General features: G+C 34.3%; 1 pseudogene; it reads right to left on the bottom strand.

Moving 5' to 3' along the window:
* Positions 1 to 1,950: 1,950 nt before the first annotated feature.
* LOC110293338 overlaps positions 1,951 to 19,071 on the bottom strand; it is a 116,400-nt pseudogene continuing 99,279 nt past the window's right edge.

Raw genomic sequence — 19,071 nt, 5'->3', positions numbered from 1 at the left:
ACATTCACATCTCAAAACCCATGGCTATCCTTAGCAATTTTCAGTTTATTTGTATTACAATTATCAGAAAACATTAAGTTCTTTGTAAGAACAAAACGCATATATCTAATCCTTTTTGTTGAATTTTAAATTTTCAGTGCAACATTTTAGAAACAGTCCAATCTTAGTTTTCTAACCAATATTATCTATATCATTTACCTTACATTGATAGAGTACTATTCCCCCAATACAATCCATGCATCTGTACTAATTGGCTTCTCACTTTTCCTATCATATTTCATGGCAGAGATAATGTGTATTCATGTAAGCTACACAGGTTTTGAGAGCTACAGAGTTCTTAATGTAAAAAGAAATCATGAAATAAGAACATACCTAAAATCTTTTTCTTATTATTAGTCCATGGTTCAGAGATAGCATTCTGTTTTTATCTCTATTCTCCAAATCTTCAGTGTTTCAAGTTGACACTGATGGCACCTCTGTCTGTTCCCATGTACAGTCAGCACAACTTCCTCTCACTCTGTTTTCCCTATGGACCATCTGGCCTATGAGCACATGTCTTCTTGTAGCTTGACACATGTCTGTATTTTCTCTCTAGCTTCTGAATCATTGGATGAGATATTCCTTGTGACATTGCAGTTGTCAAAAATCTATTGATAGATGTGAAGGGTACTAAACCATCCCTGAAAATTGATAGGAATACACACAGTTACATAAATGTCAAGTAACAATGGTACTTGTTAAATATTATCTCATTGGTCTAATGGTATTTATGTCCTGTGAAGAAAAAAAAATACTGTAGTCCTTCCAATACAATGTCAGAGCGACTCATTTTATTCAGAAACTCTTCTGACACAAAGGAGAACTACACTGTCTTCAGACTTGTGTGTGTAATTTAGTCCAGGCATCATTATAAATTTTTGTCCTAAATATTTGAATTTTAAAATACATGGATAGGGTTGTAATTTATGCCAGAAAATAGCAACTAATAATGTCTTTTTTTCCCTTGCTCACAAAAGACTTTTTTTATCTAGTGATGCATACTGAGAACATGCAGATATCTTCATGGTCCACTTCCCATGCAGAACAATCTTCTCATTACAGTAAGTGAGTGTCAACTGTTCATGNAATAGACAACACTCTAACGTCACATTGTGAATGAAAAGCTTCATTTACAAAAGAAACAAAAGGTAAAGAAGCAATTACCATTTTTAAAAACTATCTGCTTTGCTCAAGAGTGGAAGATTTATGCCATGCCTGTATTGAAAGACAACATAATCACAAATAAGGCAAANAATGAACAAATAAAAAACACTTTTATCATAAAGCAGTACACTTTCAAAATGACATACAAATAGTTAAAAATCTCACTATTTTGTCTATCTTTTAAATATGAGGACTTTCAGAAGTAGGCCTTAACATTTTATTTATTTTTATTTATTTAATTTTTAATATTTTTATTAGGTATTTTCCTCAATTACATTTCCAATGCTATCCCAAAAGTCACCCATACCCTCCCCCCCCCACTCCCCTATCCACCCACTCCCACTTTTTGGCCCTGGCGTTCCCCTGTACTGGGGCATATAAAGTTTGCAAGACCAATGGGCCTCTCTTTCCACTGAAGCCAATTCTGCTAAAAACAAATCAACCACCCAGTATTGCCACTAATAACAGATGCTTTTTGTCTTTTATGTGAACTGCAACCATATACATTAGCACTGTAATTCTGTGCAGTCTTGGCAATTAAAATAATTCTACAGTGAAATTTCACGTAAGACACAAAACAGATTAACATTTCTAAAAGAAATATCACCGTTGGAGTTAATTCAAATATATCATGCTTCCTCAAATTTGCTGCAGAAGTATTTATAAGTTTATATGAATTAACAATAAATTGCTGTGAAATTTCTTGTCTTTGTAGTTAATTACTCAAACCCTTGGAGTTTCTTTATCTCATTTAAATTTTTCCTGGATGAATACATGCTGCAGGGTCTGGTTGATGCTAATTCACTTAGCTGGGTCCAACATTATGATCTTGTCCAACAAGTCCTTTAGCTGGTGGAATTTTTTACATTGATCTTCAGTATGTCACTGGCACCCCAGCAAGTCATCCAACAGGTCTTTAGTTAGATTAATGGTGCTCATGACAGCAACTTTCTCCATCCCTGTTATTTTATCATCCTCTATGTACATGAAGTTCAGATTTTGTTCAAAATGTTGATCTTTGAATACATCTTTCCAGATCATCTTATTTTGAATTTTTCCTTTAAGGTCCATGGTGACCTTCAAGATATGGTTATTAGTTTTGCCAGAAAATAAAGGTTTTTTTTTTTTTTCCAGTAGAGTTCATATAAGGCAGCACCTACAGTCCACATATCAATACCATAGTCACAGCTTTTACTTGCAGTGATCTCCAGAGCATGATAAAATCTATTGACAAGATAAGGCATTATGTCATTATCTGCAACATGTGAAGCTGATCCAAAAATTGCAAAACTTTAAAATTGTTTTGGATTCACTAACCACAACAAATCAGTTTGGCAGTTCCTCAGAAAACTTTATTTTTCTTTCTTTCTTTCTTTCTTTCTTTCTTTCTTTCTTTCTTTCTTTCTTTCTTTCTTTCTTTCTTTCTTCCTGTTCTTTTTTCCCTTTATTTATTTATTTTTATTAGATATTTTCTTTATTGACATTTCAAATGCTATCGCAAAAGGTCCCTATACCCCCCCCCTGCCCTGATCCCCTACCTACCCACTGCCACTTCTTGGCCCTGGCGTTCCCCTATATTGTAACATATAAAGTTTGCAATACCAAGGGGCCTCTCTTCCCAATGATGGCCGACTAGGCCATCTTCTGCTACATATGCAGCTAGAAACACGAGCTCTAGGAGTACTGATTAGTTCATATTGTTGTTCCACCTACAGGGTTGCAGACCCCTTTAGCTCCTTGGGTACTTTCTCTAGCTCCTCCATTGGGGGCTCTGTGTTTCATCCTATAGATAACTGTGAGCATCCACTTCTGTATTTGCCAGGCACTGGCATAGCTTCATACAAGACAGCTGTATCAGGGTCCCTTCAGCAAAATCTTGCTGGCATATGCAATAGTGTCTGGGTTTGATGGCTGATTATGGGATGGATCCCCTGGTAGGATAGTCTCTGGATAGTCCATCCTTTTGTCTTAGCTCCAAACTTTGTCTCTGTAACTCCTTTCATGGGTATTTTGTTCCCTATTCTAAGAAGGAATTAAGTATCCACAGGTTGGACTTCCCTCTTCTTGATTTTCTTTCTTTTACACCATTTTTGTTGTCTGTAATTTCAAGATTTCACAGTGTACCTGAAGACCTGGTATGTAACCTATTTCCATTTCTTGCCTTGTGGAGAGCCATGAGCAACCGCCATTACAAGATGGCGTCGGCTTCCGCAGTGCCTTGTGCCACTTAAAGAACCGGCAGTGTACACATGTGCAAGAGTGAATTCGTGCCAAGTCACAGCCCATCCTGGGGCGTCATAGTGATGTGATGAGCAAGCAGCCAATCATTAGCAGACACGCCACCTTAAGGGGTATAAAAGGAGCACCATTTTGGAGCTTGGGGTCTTCCTCATCAAGCTGTTACAATAAAGCTGTGCTGCAGAAGGATCTGGTTGTCCGAGTAAGTTCTTGCTGGCAAGACGTTGGAACAGTTACATTGCCTTTTCGTGAATCTCTCATTCTTCAGAGCCAGACTTATAGCCTTGCAAAATGAGCCCCATTACAGATAGGACTGTTCCCTCCATTAACTCATTATCAAGTTCAGCTTTAATCAAGGCTCCATGTTTTTCCAAGTCTTCCAGCAAAGCTAAATCATAAAGTTTAATTCTTTTTGCAGGGGACAAGCCTTTTTCATCAGAAGCATCGATAACTTCTTTTCTTTTGTATTTCTTATGCTGATGCTTATGTTTGTGTTTTTTATCCCTATCTTCTTCCGAGGAGTGTTTATGTTTCTCATGTTTACTTCTGTTTTTTATGTTTTTGTTTGTTTCTTTGTTTTTGTGACGACGGTGGACCTTGTTTATTTTGAGACTGGTCTGCTGATACTTCTCCATTTTCTTCATTTACACGCTTTTCAGAATTATCAGCATCACCCATCTCAGGTTGCTACTGCAGCGACTCCCCTCAGCCTTGCCTAGTGGTGGCCCTTTTGAACTTCAGAATTTCTCTGCAGTGCTGAAGGTGGCTCAATGAACCATGGATGCCAGTGGAAGAGGAGGAAGAAGGGAAAAGCAGTCGCGCATGTACAAAGTACGTAGGGAAAAGCATTCGAACTCCGCAATGAGAATCCTTATAGAAAAACTTTGCCTAATAGTGTCTTATAAAGGTATCTCTGATCTTCTCACAGCTTCTGTTTGCTGCAGGACTTCCTCACAAGAGCTTTAAACTTAAACTTTTTTGATAAAAAGATCCTAGAAAAAGTGGGAGTTAGAAAGACCCTGACGCTAAAAGAATACATATTAACTAAGAACATAAATATAATTATTGATTGGTTTTGTTTGGGGGACATATATTTAAGTCATTATTACCATGAGTAGTGTCTAAAACAAGCATCTGCTTTATGTGCCAAGTATATGAATTTCTTAATCTAATAAAATGATAGGATTTATAGAGCTCTTTGCTTTTGTTTCTCAAATATTGTGGAGTTATATAGATCAGTTTGGGGATTGCACATGTGTGTTTATCATTTATTAGCAAAAGTCGTTTAGTAAAGTCAGTGATCTTGTTGTCAGTGAGTGGCTGCTGTAAGTAGGTTAGCACAGGGACCCTTACTGACCAACAAAGAAAGCACTGAACAATTTTGCAAATTAGAACTATTTCTTCTGAGCTAGGATAGGTGTAGAAGACAGTGCTTTGATAAGAACTCAAGAAAGACAGAAGCTCAGGTTAGCACTTATGGTTTGATCCCAATATCAGCCTTAAAATTATCTGTGATCTTATACTTACTTATTGTCTCATGACTCCATATCTTAATTTTTTAATTTACATTGATAATAATACTATTCTCTTATCTTTTATTGGGTTTGTTTAACAATTATTTGGGATAATTTTGGCAAAAAAATTAAACTGCATTTATGTCTGACCTATTACCTCTTATAATTCCTACTGGAATAGAGAAATGTTATCCAAACAATTTGAAAATGTCTCTTCTCAAGATCATTTTTATTCATTAAGTATAAGAATCTATCTATTTGGTCATTCAGACATCTACTGCTCAGGTATAGGCCATACCAGCCAGAACAGGTAAAAACCTGCCATCTGAACTCTTCCACACTTTAAAAGAGCTAAAAGATTCAAATTGCAGACACTCTCCCATTACAGTGAGCCAGTTAGTGTATACTCACTTCACAAGTGCACAGCATGCCAGTCAGGACAGAGATCCATTGGTGTATCAAAAGCCTCCCTAACTACAAGAAGTTTAGCTCCCAACTTTGATTTAGATGCCCTGCTGGCCCACAACTCATGCCTGCCTCCAGAAATAAAAAGACAAAAAGGGTGGGGGAAACAAACAAACAAACAATCTCAAAAAACAAACAAACAAAACAAAAAACAAACATAATGAACTCAATCAATAAAACAAGGGAAAAAACACCCATCTAACAAAATGAACTAAAAATTGGCTCCTAGATTTACATTCATCCCAAACCATGATGCCTAGAGGTCAGTATAAGGACACAATCAAAAATAGCCAGGGCAATATGGAAGATCGAAAGCCCAACTATCCTACAACAACAACCTTAATATATTCTAACATGGCTGATGTACAAAAAAACAACCTTAAATACATCTTTATAAAGATAATAGAGGATTTTAAAGAGGAATTGACTAGATCACTTAGAGAAATTCAGGAAAATACAAACAGTCAGAAGAAACAAATTAATCTCTTTAAGAAAGCAAAGACAAATCATATAAACCAGTGAAGCAAATGAATAAAAATGTTCAAGACCTGAAAAAATGGAAGCAACAAAGAAAACACAAACTAGGGGAATGAAATCTTAGAGAAGAAAAAAGCTAGTTAATCAAACAGTAACTACAGATATAAGTATCTCCACAGAGAATGGTCTCAGGTATAGATGATATGATAGAAAAAAACTGGTAGCACGATCACAATAATATTAAATCTAAAATGTTCCTGACATAAAACATCACAGATATGGGACTACACCTAAAGAAAAGAACAAACTTAAAAAAAAAAAAGGACAAGTTTTAAGGCCCAGAAAATAATTTCAACAAAATCATAGAAAAGAATTTTCCAAACTTAAGGACATGTCTATAAAGGCACAAGAAGAGTGGACCAGAAAAGAAAGACCTACCACCTAATAATACTCAAGACACTAAATATACAAACCAAAGAAAGAATATTAAAAATTTCAAAGGAAAAGAGCCAAGTAAACTATTAGAAGTATATTCAACTTTTCCACAGATTCTAAAATCTGCCAGGGTTTGGACTGATGTCTTTAAGAGTATAAGAGACTGCAAATGGCAGCTCAGACTACTATACCCAGAATACATTTGAATACTTTTAGAAACAAAAAACCCCCAATATTTTCCATGAAAAAGTAAAATTAAATCAACATCTATTCTCAAATAAAGCCCTATGAATGTTCTAAAAGAAAATCTCCAAGACAAGAAAGAAAACAGCACCCAAGATAATACAGGAAATAATTTCACACAAGCAAAACCAATAAAAGTGAGGAACATACATAAACACAAACACATAACAACAATAACAACTAACATTAAATAACAATTAATGGTCATTAATATACCCCAAAATCAGTTAACTCAATTCTCTAATAAAAAGATACAGGCTAAGAGAGTGAATGCAGGAATAAGATGCACCCTTCTACTGCATAAAAGAAACATACTTCAATATCAAAGATAGACACTACCATAGAGTAAACATTTAGAAAAAGATTTTCCTAGCAAAAGATCTAAGTATCAAGCTGGTATAATTCTTGTAATATCTAACAAAATCGACTTCCAATCAAAATTAATCAAAAGAGACAGGGAAGGATAGTTCACACTCATCAAAGGAAAAATTAATCATGATGATGTCTAAATGCAAGGACATCCACATTTGTAAAAGAAACATTATTAAATCTTAAAAATGCATGGAACCCCATAAAATAATAGTAGTAGACTTTAATTCCTGATTCTTTCTGAAAGACAGGTCATTAAGACAAAAACTAAACAGAAAAATAGTGGTACTAACAAATGATGTTACTCAAATGGACCTAACAGTAATAGACAGAACAATTTACCAAGCACATAAAAAAACCTACTCTGCATCTCACAGAACCTTCTCCAAAACTGACTATACATACATTAATAAAGCAAATATATAATCTGATACAAGAATACTAAGATAAACATCTATATCTTATAAGACAACTTTGAATTAAAGCTAGATTTCAACAACAGAAAAATAGAAAGTCTACAAATTCATAAAACTGAACTATTTTCTTCTATGACACTGGGAGAAACCACCAAAACCCCACATGATTATCTCTTTAGATACTGAAAAAGCCTTTGACAAAATCCATGATAAAATTTTGGAAATAAAGAAGGAAGTTTAAGGCTTTCTAGAATTCAATGAAAATGAATGCACAACAAACCCAAACTTAAGTGGTGCAAGATAAAACCAGAAAGAACATTGCCAAATTCATTTTATGAGTCTACAGTCACCCTGATGCTCAAAACACACAAGGATTCAACAATGAAAGGCAATTACAGACCAATATATCTCATGAACCCTGATGCAAAAATATTGAATAAAATACTCACAAACTGAATTTAAGAACACATCAAGAAAATCATCCACCATGATCCACCATCCACATTGATGGTTCCACATATGAGAAGTTGCTAAGGTAATCCACCATATAAATTCACACACACACACACACACACACACACACACACACACACACACACATATACACCAACAAACCACCAAAAACCCACATGATTATCTCTTTAGATACTGAAAAAGCCTTTGACAAAAATCCATGATAAAATTTTGGAAAGATCAGGGATACAAGGGACATATCTAAACATAAAAAAAGGCTGATTATAGCAAGCCAATAGCCAATGTCAAGAGAAACTCATACCTGTTCCACTCAAAATCTGGAATAAGATCTGACTGTCCACTCTCTCCTATCTATTTACTGTCAAACATAATTGCTCAGAGAATCCTGTGAAAGAGAAGGAGGAAGGATTATAGGAACTAGAGAGGAAAAATGCACCACAAGAAAACCCACAGAATCAACTAACCTAAGCCCATAGGAACTTGTCTAGACTGACTTGGTAATAAAGGAGCCTGCATGACTCTGACCTAGGTCCTCTATCCATATGTTATGGTTGTGTAGCTTGATCTTGTTTTAGGACTCCTAACAGTTGTAATATGGGGCTGTCTCTTACTCTTTTGCCTACTTTTCAGACCCTTTTCTTTCCATGAATTGCCATGTCCATCTTTAATATGAAGTGAAGTTCCTAGTCATATTGCAGTTTATATGCCTGGTTTGGTTGATTTTCCTGTGAAGCCTACCTAACATTTTCTGAAGGAAATTGAAGAGGAGTGGATGGGTCAAGGGTTGGGGAAAAGGAGGAGCAGAAATTGGAGTAGGGATATAATATACAAGAGGAAAAATAAATAATAAAAAATAAAATGAAAACAAAGAAAAAACACTTTATTTTACAAATAACAATAATTACAGATATCTGTTATGATAGTAAAATTGGGTTTTCCTTTGTCCATGATTCTAATGATCACACACTTATTAATTCTCTAACACAGCCTATAAAAATATGAAAATTATTTCCAATGCTTCTATTTGGACTATAGATAAATATAAGAGATATTATTTAGCACTATTGTAAGGACCTATATACTGTTTCTCAAATGAGGAAGAATTGATTCACTATAGAAGAACTATTCTCCATGAACTTTCACTTTGTCTACAGTCCTTCAACAACATAAAAAATGGAAATGAACAGAAAAGTACAGAACAATGATACAATCAGAAAATATTTTGCTTCTATGCATCAAAGAATTTGAAATTGTTTAATATAAAATTTATGGTATATGACATACAAGATATATAGAATGTGTGATATAAGATTTCTGATATTTATAGTGTAAAATATATAGACTATGTTATATAAGAACTATGGAGCATCTAATATAGGATATAAGGAATATATAATGTAGATATATAAAATTAATGGTGAACAAAGGACTATTGGTGATAGAGGGGATGTCAAGGTATGATTAGATAGCAACCAGTCAGAACACTAACAATTTAAACTGTGTTTCCTGTGTTTTCAAAAAATAGGCATATGTTAGAATATTTGTAGAAGCCTTTTTCAGGCTGGAGCCCATTCAAGCAGAAAACCTGAAATCAGAGTATGCCTTGACTCTATAAATTCACCTTTCTTACTTTCAGGCCATGTTAGTAATGAAACCATGGGCTCCACTGGTGAGTCATACGATGACATTAAAATATAGGTGTTACCTATAAAATAACCAGCCTCCTTCTTGAATTTTCAGCCAGTAAAATTAATTTTTTTATGTCAAAATGTCTTGAGTACAATTGCACTTACCTTTGTGATTCCCTAGCTTTCAGGTAATTTGAGTCACATTTTAGCTTCAAAACATAAACTTATAAAATTTCCATGTAAAAAATGTCTTTGGAGTCTCATATTAACTCTGATTATCTCAAAGATAGAAGGTGACAGGGGAAATGATTATGCTTTTTGAAAATTTTCCCCACAATTGAAATTCTATTACTTACCAAAGCCACCATATTAGTCAACAATGTAAAAATGCATCCCCTTGGCCATGTTATCTTAAAACATTGTGGTGGGTTGGAAAATAAAGTAAATTTCCATGAGATGATTGTTATCTATGTTTCCCATCTGGCCTGCTCTTGCAAACATTTAATCTCCTGTTTGCTGCCAATGATTCCCAGAAAGCCTTATAATTGCTTGAAATTTGTATGAACAGTTCCAGTCTGGTGCACGATTAGGGATGCACTATAAAATTTTCATTGCTTGATTTAGTTGAAATTATAAGATGGATAGGGAACAATAACAAAATACTTGTAGACTGTAAAATTACTAGTAGAGGTTTGTGAATAATAACAGATTAAAATTTCAATGTGTAATTAGAAGCCCCAAAGAAAGAGGTATCATATATGAATATAATTTAAAATGTTTAATGAAAAACTTTATGTGGTAAAACACCTGAAATTTAACCTATTCAGGGTTCATATGAAAACATAGAAGACTGCTGTCCTGCTCTTTTGTACAGAACAAGCTTGGGCACAAATCCTTAGTGTGATGTTATTACTCTCTGCTCCCCTATACCTAAAGAAGCACAGAGACATAAAAGTCATAACAAATGGAAGTGATTATCAATGGCCTGCCAAGATTTCGATGATTAATCCTATTGGCTTCTGTTTCTGAAGTAAACTGATAGTATAAAATGGCTTTCTGACCCACTGAGGGCTACAATTTTCATGATTTTCATAGTTTTCCAGGTTTCCAAGTTTCCCAATCATTGGCCCTACTATTTCAGCATTTCAGCATATCCAATAATATGATACAATTGGTTGTGCCAATTAGTGTCAGTGAGAACTTATGTTGCCAAAAGCTAATTGAAAATTATATGATCCCATATTTCTATCTCAAGTGTTTCAGCTCGATGGATATATTTTTTAAAAAATAGCATTTTTAGTTCATCAGCCTAATGTAAACTAGAGTGGCGAGGCCAAGTGAAATATAGGTAATGAAAACTGAAGTAAACTAAGATTTTTGAAACCCTTTTTCTAGAAATGACCTGGTATAACAAATTCAATGTACAGAGTCTCCTGTTCAGAAGCATACTGGGATATAAAGCCAATGAAAAATACTTATCTTTTAATATCTATCTTTCTATCTATCTATTTTTCTATCTATCTATCTATCTATCTATCTATCTATCTATCTTTCTATTTTTCTATCTATCTATCTATCTGTCTGTCTGTCTGTCTGTCTGTCTGTCTATCCTCTAATATCTGTCTATCTAATATCTAGCTAGCTATTAATCTATCAATCATCTATCTATCAACCATCTAGCGAATGTCCTATTTCTTTTTCTCTACATACCTACCTATCTTCCTATTATTCTAACATCTATTTTCCTGCCTTGAACACAGGAAGATATTCCACTTTTCACTGGACTAAAGACATATGAAAATATGTAGTATATTAAGAAAACAGAGTCTGCATAAGAAAATAACAGGAATCAACAAGCATGGCTCATTGAGAACTCTCAATATGAATGGTCTCAATTCCCCAATAAAAGTAAGTATACTTAGAGAATGGATGCAAAACAGGATTAATCCTTCTATTGAGTCTAAGAAACACACATTAAGATTAAGGAGAGGTATCATCTCTTGGTAATGGGAAAAAAAGAAAAAGAAATTCCAAGCAAATGGACCTAAATGGCAAGCTGATCTAGCCATTTCACTATTTCATAAAATACACTTAAAACCAAAGCTAATCAGAAGATATAAGGAAGACACTACACATTCATCAAAGGCAAAATCCACCTAGAGAATATTGCAGTTCTTAAGATCTATATACCAAACACAAGGGCACACAAGTTCATGAAATATGTACTACTACACTTACATAACATATTGGCCCTTACACATTGATAGTGTGTGACTTCAATATTCTATTCTCACCAATAGTCATGTCATCCAGACAAAATTAAATAGAAATTCTGGAATTAAACTACATCATAAAACAAATAGATCTAACAGATATTTACAGAAAATTTCATCCAAACAAAACTACCTCTCAGCACTTCATGAAGATTTCTCCAAAATCAAGCACATATTCAGATACAAAGCAAGTCTAATTAGATAGAAAAAATTTTAAATAACAACCTGTGTCCTACCTAACCACCAAAAAATAAAACTGCATGTCAGCACTGGTAACAACAGGAAGTTTAGAAACTAATGGAAATTGACCAGCTCAATACTGAATAGAAAATAGGTCAACATAGAAATTAAGAAGGAAATTAAAACATTTTTAGAATTGAAAAAAATGAATACACAGCATACTCAAGTCTATGGAGCACAATCAAGACATTTCTAAAGGGAAAAGCAATAAGTTCCTACAAAAAAGTTACTTTCATGATACCATATTAGCAACTCTACAGCATACATAACAACTCTGGAAAAAAAAAGAAGAAATAACACCCCAAAATGTTTCAAGAAGCTTGCACTGTAGTAGGTTTCCAGATGATCTCTTTTATTTTTAACTGTTCTTTTCCAACTCATATTCTCTCCATTATTTTCTGCTTCCTATACTCTCTATATTTAGTCTCCATATCTCTTTCTGCTCTCTGTCACTTAATGACAAGAAATTGTATTTATCAACTTTGGGAGATCCTTTCCTCCTGCCTATTGTCTTACTTTGTATCTAATGTATGCAGTCATGGATTATAGCATGTCTATCAAAGACTTAAAAATAGCATCCACATGTAAAGTACTATATACAATATTTGCCTTTTAGGGGCTCAGTTAGCTAACTTAGGATGAGCTCTTCTAGCTCCATTGATTTATCTGTGAATTTCACATAGACAAAAGCATCTTAAGGAAACTGTGTTTTGGGCCCAAAGTGAAAAAATAAACACTTTCACAGCAAAGCAAGTATAGTAACTGGATCTTGAGGTGTCTGGTCACATAGCATCCAGAATCAAACAGCAGTTAATACCTATGCTCAACTCACTTTCTCATTTCTGTACTGTTCAGGATTTTATTCCAGGAATTATTGACACTCTCTGTAGGCCAATCTTCTCACCTGACTTGACCCAATAATGACAACTCTCCACAGGCATTCTCGGTTCATAGCCTAGGTCATTCCACATCTTTTCAAGGTGATAATTGAGGTTAGCTAACACATTTTCAATATTTATTTATTTATTAATTAATTTATTTGTTTATTTATTTATACGAGATAGGGTTTCTCTGTGTAGCCCTGGCTGTCCTGGAACTCACTCTGTAGATTAGGCTGGCCTTGAACTCAGAAATCTACCTGCCTCTGTCTACCAAGTGCTGGGATTAAAGGCATGTGCCACCACTGCCCGGCACAGTTTTCAAATTTATTTAAAGGAAAATAGAGTAGAATCTAACCAATTACTCCAAAAAGCAATAGTTCAGACTGAAGAGACACATAAGCATAAACAAATGACTACAAATATTAATCAAATATAGCTGTAGTTACAGAAGCACAAAACAGTACTAAGAAATCTAACAGTAAAACACACACACACACATACAAAATGGCAGGATCAATACACATCATTCAGTATCTACATTAAAAGTGACCTTAATTATTTAATCAAATAATATAGGTCTGTTGAATGGATTAATAAATAAAACACATCTGTTTATTATCTAAAGGAAATAAATCTTAGCTTTAAAAAATATGTACCATTACCATGAAAATATAGGAAAAACAGTTCAAGCAGTGGATCAGGACGTAATAAATTATCAAAGTATTATTTTCTGACAAAATATATTTTAAACAAAATGACAGAAGATAAAGGAAAGTTCACTCTGCTAATGGAAAAATTATCCAAGAAAACATTATAATCCTAGTCATATTTGCACCAAACCTCTTCTATAAAAAGCATTCCACTGTACTTCAGGACAAAAATTAACCTAAACTCAGTAATAATATATAATTTAATATCTTATTTTCTCCAGTATTACATATAAACAACACAGAAAACACATTCTATTCAGAAAACCGTTGAACTTTCTCTAATATAGATCTCATATTGAGATACAAAACAAATCGTAATAAATATACAAAATATAAATGACTTCATGTAATTTAGATGACCATAATGCAATAAAGAAGAAAAGATACAATTCACACACCACATGATTCTCAAGAAGAAGGAAAACCAAAGTGTGGATACTTACATCCTTCTTAGAAGGGGGAACAAAATGTCCATGGAAGGAGTTACAGAGTGTGTAGCAGAGACTGAAGGAATGACCATCCATAGACTGCCCCACCTGGGGATCATTCCATATACAACCACCAAACCCACACACTATTGCGGATGGCAACAAAAGCTTAATGACAGGAGACTGATATAGCTGTCTTCTGTGAGGCTCTGCCAGTACCTGACAAATACAGCCATCCATTGGACGGAGCACAGGGTACCCAATGAAGGAGCTAGAGAAATTACCCAAGGAGCTGAATGGGTTTGCAGCCCCATAGGACAAAGAGCAATATGAACTAACCAGTACCCCTTGAGCTCCCTGAAACTAAACCACCAACCAAAGAAAACACATGGTGGGACTCATGGCTCTAGCTCATATATAACAGAGGATGGTCCAGCTGGTCATCAATGGGAGGAGAGGCCCTTGGTTTTGTAAAGGTTCTATGCCCCTGTATAGGGGACTGCCTGGGCCAGGAAGCAGGAGTGGATGGGTTGTTGAGCAGGGGGAGGGGGAGGGGGAGGGGATAAGGGGTTTTTGGAGAGGAAACCAGGAAAAGGGATAACATTTGAAATGTAAATAAAGAAATTATCTAATTAAAAAGAAAGAAGAAAAGAAGGTCTAGAAATTATGCAAATGTATACAGAGTAAGTAATATAGTTCTAGATGATAAATTAGTTGTAATATCAAAATATTTCTGGAAATTAATAAAATCACAAAGCAACACCATGTGTGGGATATACCAAAAACAGTACTAACTGGGAAATTTGTAAATATAAGTGCTTACATTTAAAGAAAAGTAGTAAAAGTGCATGTAAATAACTTAATGATGTAGATCAAAAGTTTTGAAAAACAAATCAAACAAATTTAGTAAACTGAAAAGAATAATTTTATAGAAGCAGAAATTAGTAAAATAAAATAAAAAAACCCAGAAAGAAACAATGAATCTAATGACTTGTTCTTACAAAAATAAACAAACCCACAAAACCCCAGAAAACTGACAAACCCTTAGCCAAATTACATGAAAGAAGGAGGGCCTAAAATTAATAAAAGTAAACAGAAACCACAAAGTATAACAACAAACAGACACCAAAGAAATTCAGAAATTAATAGCGGTTTCTTCAAAACCTATAGACCATTGAACTAGAAAGCCGAAAATCTTCTTCTACACATTGATATATGGAAAATTAATCCAACAAGAGATTATTATTTAAACATATTCATAGCAAATAAGGATATTGAATCAGTTATAAATTTTCTTCTAACTGGGATTGGTGAGATGGCCCAGCAGATAAGAATGCTTGCTGATATTCCAGTGGATCTGGATTTTATTCCCAATACCCACATATTGGCTCACACTATCTATAACATTGGTTCAAGAGACTCTAACGCTTTTTTCTAGCTTCTTATTATACCTGGCATGCACAGAGATATACATATATGCAGGCAAAATATTCATAAATACAAAATAAATATTTGTAAAAGTTAGGTCCAGTTCTTCCTTGAAGCCCGATACTCCCTTACTAGACTATAATTTAAAATAACCCAATTACTTTAACCCACCTCCTGTCATGTGGCTGGTTACCTGTAGCCATGAATCATACGTCCAGATTGTTCCATCTTCCTGGGAGAATCTCCCCCACCCGGCTCTATTTCAGAATTCTCTCTGCCTCCCAGATGTATATTCTATTCTGACCTTTCCTATAGGCCATAGGCTGTTTAGTTAACATGTGATGTGTCCATACAATACACATTGTCTTTCTACAATTCTCATTTTTAGTTGAATAAAAGGATCTTTTTTTCTAATATAAACTGAATACAGTTTATATTTGTTTGTTTTTTTCAAATATAAACTGAATACAGTTTATATAGTATTTGGCAATTAAGGAAATTTTCTATTATGCAGCCCACCTTGGTGTATTCAATGTTCTATACTTAACTCAAATTTTACCCTAACTTTTATTATCAACTTAAAAACATATTTTTAGACCTAAATCATCTTAAATTCTAAATAGCTCAAGCTTATATTAACACAATTACTATCTAGTTTTCCACCCCATCACAGACCTGAGAAGGAATAAATGTTACCTGAATAGGCAAGAAGTACAGGGACTCAGCTTCCAAAAAATTGTAGAAATGATGGATACAGCTGATTGCCTGGATAGTACCAAATAGTTTCTGAAATACTGGAGTGCCATCTTCTACCTTTTGGTCCAGAATACCTGACAGGCTGTTCATGAATCAGGAACTGTGAAGTACTTGCTTGGTTTGTCTTGGAAGAGCTTGACAATCAACTTCACTGTATCCTTTTGTCCTTTCTGGACAGGATTTAGTCTGAAGATGAAGTTTGAATGGGGCACTAACAGGAATTAAAATTAATAAAAACCTGTTTAAATGTTGTATTTTGTGAGGTTTGTGAAGACCACCTATCTATTCATAGCACATCTGAACAAGATAACATTGCCTGTCTCCAGCACCCTATTGTCTTTTAAAACCTGGATGAATACATTTGTGATGATCTAGAATAATATCTGATGTGACCATGATTGACTGTCTTACAATTAACCTGTATTTCTTAAACATACCTTATAGTTTACAATAGCACCCATTAAAAGCACTGGGACAAATCCTTGTATTATTAAGTGAGATGCATACATACATTATGCTGTTACAAAAATTAACCTTAAAGTTTGTATCAACATACAAAGATTTATGTCAGTGAAAACCTTAAACCTGCATCAATATGCAACAATCCATACCAATGCAAACAGAAATAAACTTGAGACTAGCCATAGTTCTATGTGAAGAGTAGAGTCAATAATCTATACTTTTACTCTCTTACTTATATATCCCCTTTTTTCTTCTCAACTCTCTTCCCTTTTTCTAAGAAACACAGTAGGATAGAAAAGAGAAGGAAAGAAAGGCATCCCCAAGTCTAAGCTATCTATTTCATTTCCTTTCTGTCCAAGACCATAAATTTTGTAAAACAAAACAAAACAAAACAAAAAAACAAAACAAAAAAAAGCAAACAAAAAAACTGTAAGCCATCCTCTACAATGACAATATATCTATAACCCATAAAATAATCAAAACATCCACTTCAACTTAAGAGATATGTCCAACTTTCTTCTTATAATTCCTTCCTTTTGATTTTGGATGGAGAATCCCTTTTTGGGGAACCAAAAAAATAAATAAATTAGAAAAATGGTTAGTCTTAAGAAAGCTAGCTGCAGCATTTGTTGTCTAGACACTGTGTGCTGTAAAAGTTCAGGCTTAAGTAAAGTCCTGACTGAATCAGTCAGACTCTAGTGCTGAACAAATTGAGTTCATCTCAGGTCAGCAGCTTTCTGAAGCTGTTCTGGAAGCTAGTTTCCTGAGAAATGGCATCCGAGGCAGGATCAGGTGTTCTAGGATCCTTGAGGATGACTCTTGTTAGGGCTGCTTTCTTGGCTTTCCATTCTGCAACATACACTCTTTTGCAAGGTACATGTAGTTATATAATAACATTTCTATAGAGTATGCCATGTGTACAGATTAAGTAAAGATGATTTTCTGCTCCTTGTTTGAGCAGGTGAAACACAACTGTCTACCTTTAGAAGTTAGTTTGATTATATAACCAAACTGTAATGAAAATCTCCATTCATGCCTTATTGTGAGAACTCTGTAGTGTACAAGACTTATTGGCCATGCAAACTGATGGTTTGGCCTCAGACATTTATATGTCCTAGTCAGTTATAGACTTGTTGCATTTAAGGGGAACAGCATATATCTTGGTCCTTTTGACTTTATTCTTGTCTTTGTAGCTGAGATTTACATTACATGTGGTCTTCTCAAGTCAAATCTGGTGTTTATCAGTTTTTAAGGAATCCATAGATTTTTATTTTCTGCTGAAAGAAATATAAAATCTCCTCCCCCAAATAACATACCTTCTTTCTTCCATTTTGGAATTAGAACTTCTACATGCTGATCTAATTCAGAAGTCTCTTCAAAAATCTAATTCAGAAGTCTCTTCAAAAATCCAGTGTATGTTAGCAGTTGTACTATTTGTCTCATTGACTTTAAAAAAATTAAAGTCAACAAAGCACATTTTAAACCATCTTTGGGAAATACCATACCCCATTCTGCTCTATGAGCATTTCTTTCTAAGTCTTGTTAGAACATTTTATAATGGTTTGATGTAGAGGACTATAAGGTATATCTATAGCAGGTTTTATATCATGGTGTTAAAAGTATTGTATTGTAATGGATATGTATGAGTGAGCATAAACAGCTTTAATTTGCAAAGGTAGTTTTTAAGACAGTATTGTCTCTAATAAATGTGCAACCTTAGAATCTTTCCTCTCAGAATTCAAGCAAAAGCCCATTGCAACATGTATCAACTGTATGATGTATCAACATGTATACATGTCTCAGTTCTCCAAATTCTATAAAAAAAAAACCACACAATCCATTGTGTGACATTTTATTTTATACCTTGTGGTGTTGTTAATCCAACCCTAGCTATTCATATAGCCCAATAAGGAGAATCTGGATTATTAACTTAATATAGTGTAACTCTCTGGGCTGCTATCCTAATGTCTCAATCCCCAGTGGAAACTTCCCCTCTGGAAACACACTGTTTGATGTTATTGTAAGTTCTAAATTGGATTCATCTGAGAGTTTGCTATTTTGATATAAAGATTTTTTTTCAACCTCTGCTTTATGGTCTCTAATCTAGTATCTAATTTCTTAGTCTCATTTTTCTCTATCTTTTTCTTATCTCTTCCAAGAGGACATACAAAATTGTAATCACTGAAAGAGCAGCCATTTGTACACTGAGAAGCAAAGCAAATACATAAGGAATCCAGATTCACTGTGTCACTGTGATTCCCTCCGACCTAAATAGAAAAGATTTTTCCTTTTTAAACTAAAATCTCCTCCCTACAAAGATCATTTTACAAAGATCATTATTTAATAACTTTATCAGCTCAGATGTATGGGTATTTATTTGTGGTATTGTTACCTCAACCCTAGCTGCTCAGATAGCTCAAGACTCCTGGTT

Source organism: Mus caroli, chromosome 4, assembly GCF_900094665.2.
Source record: "Mus caroli chromosome 4, CAROLI_EIJ_v1.1, whole genome shotgun sequence".
NCBI classification, from domain to species: Eukaryota; Metazoa; Chordata; class Mammalia; order Rodentia; family Muridae; genus Mus; species Mus caroli.
This window is presented reverse-complemented; position numbering and strand designations above follow the sequence as displayed.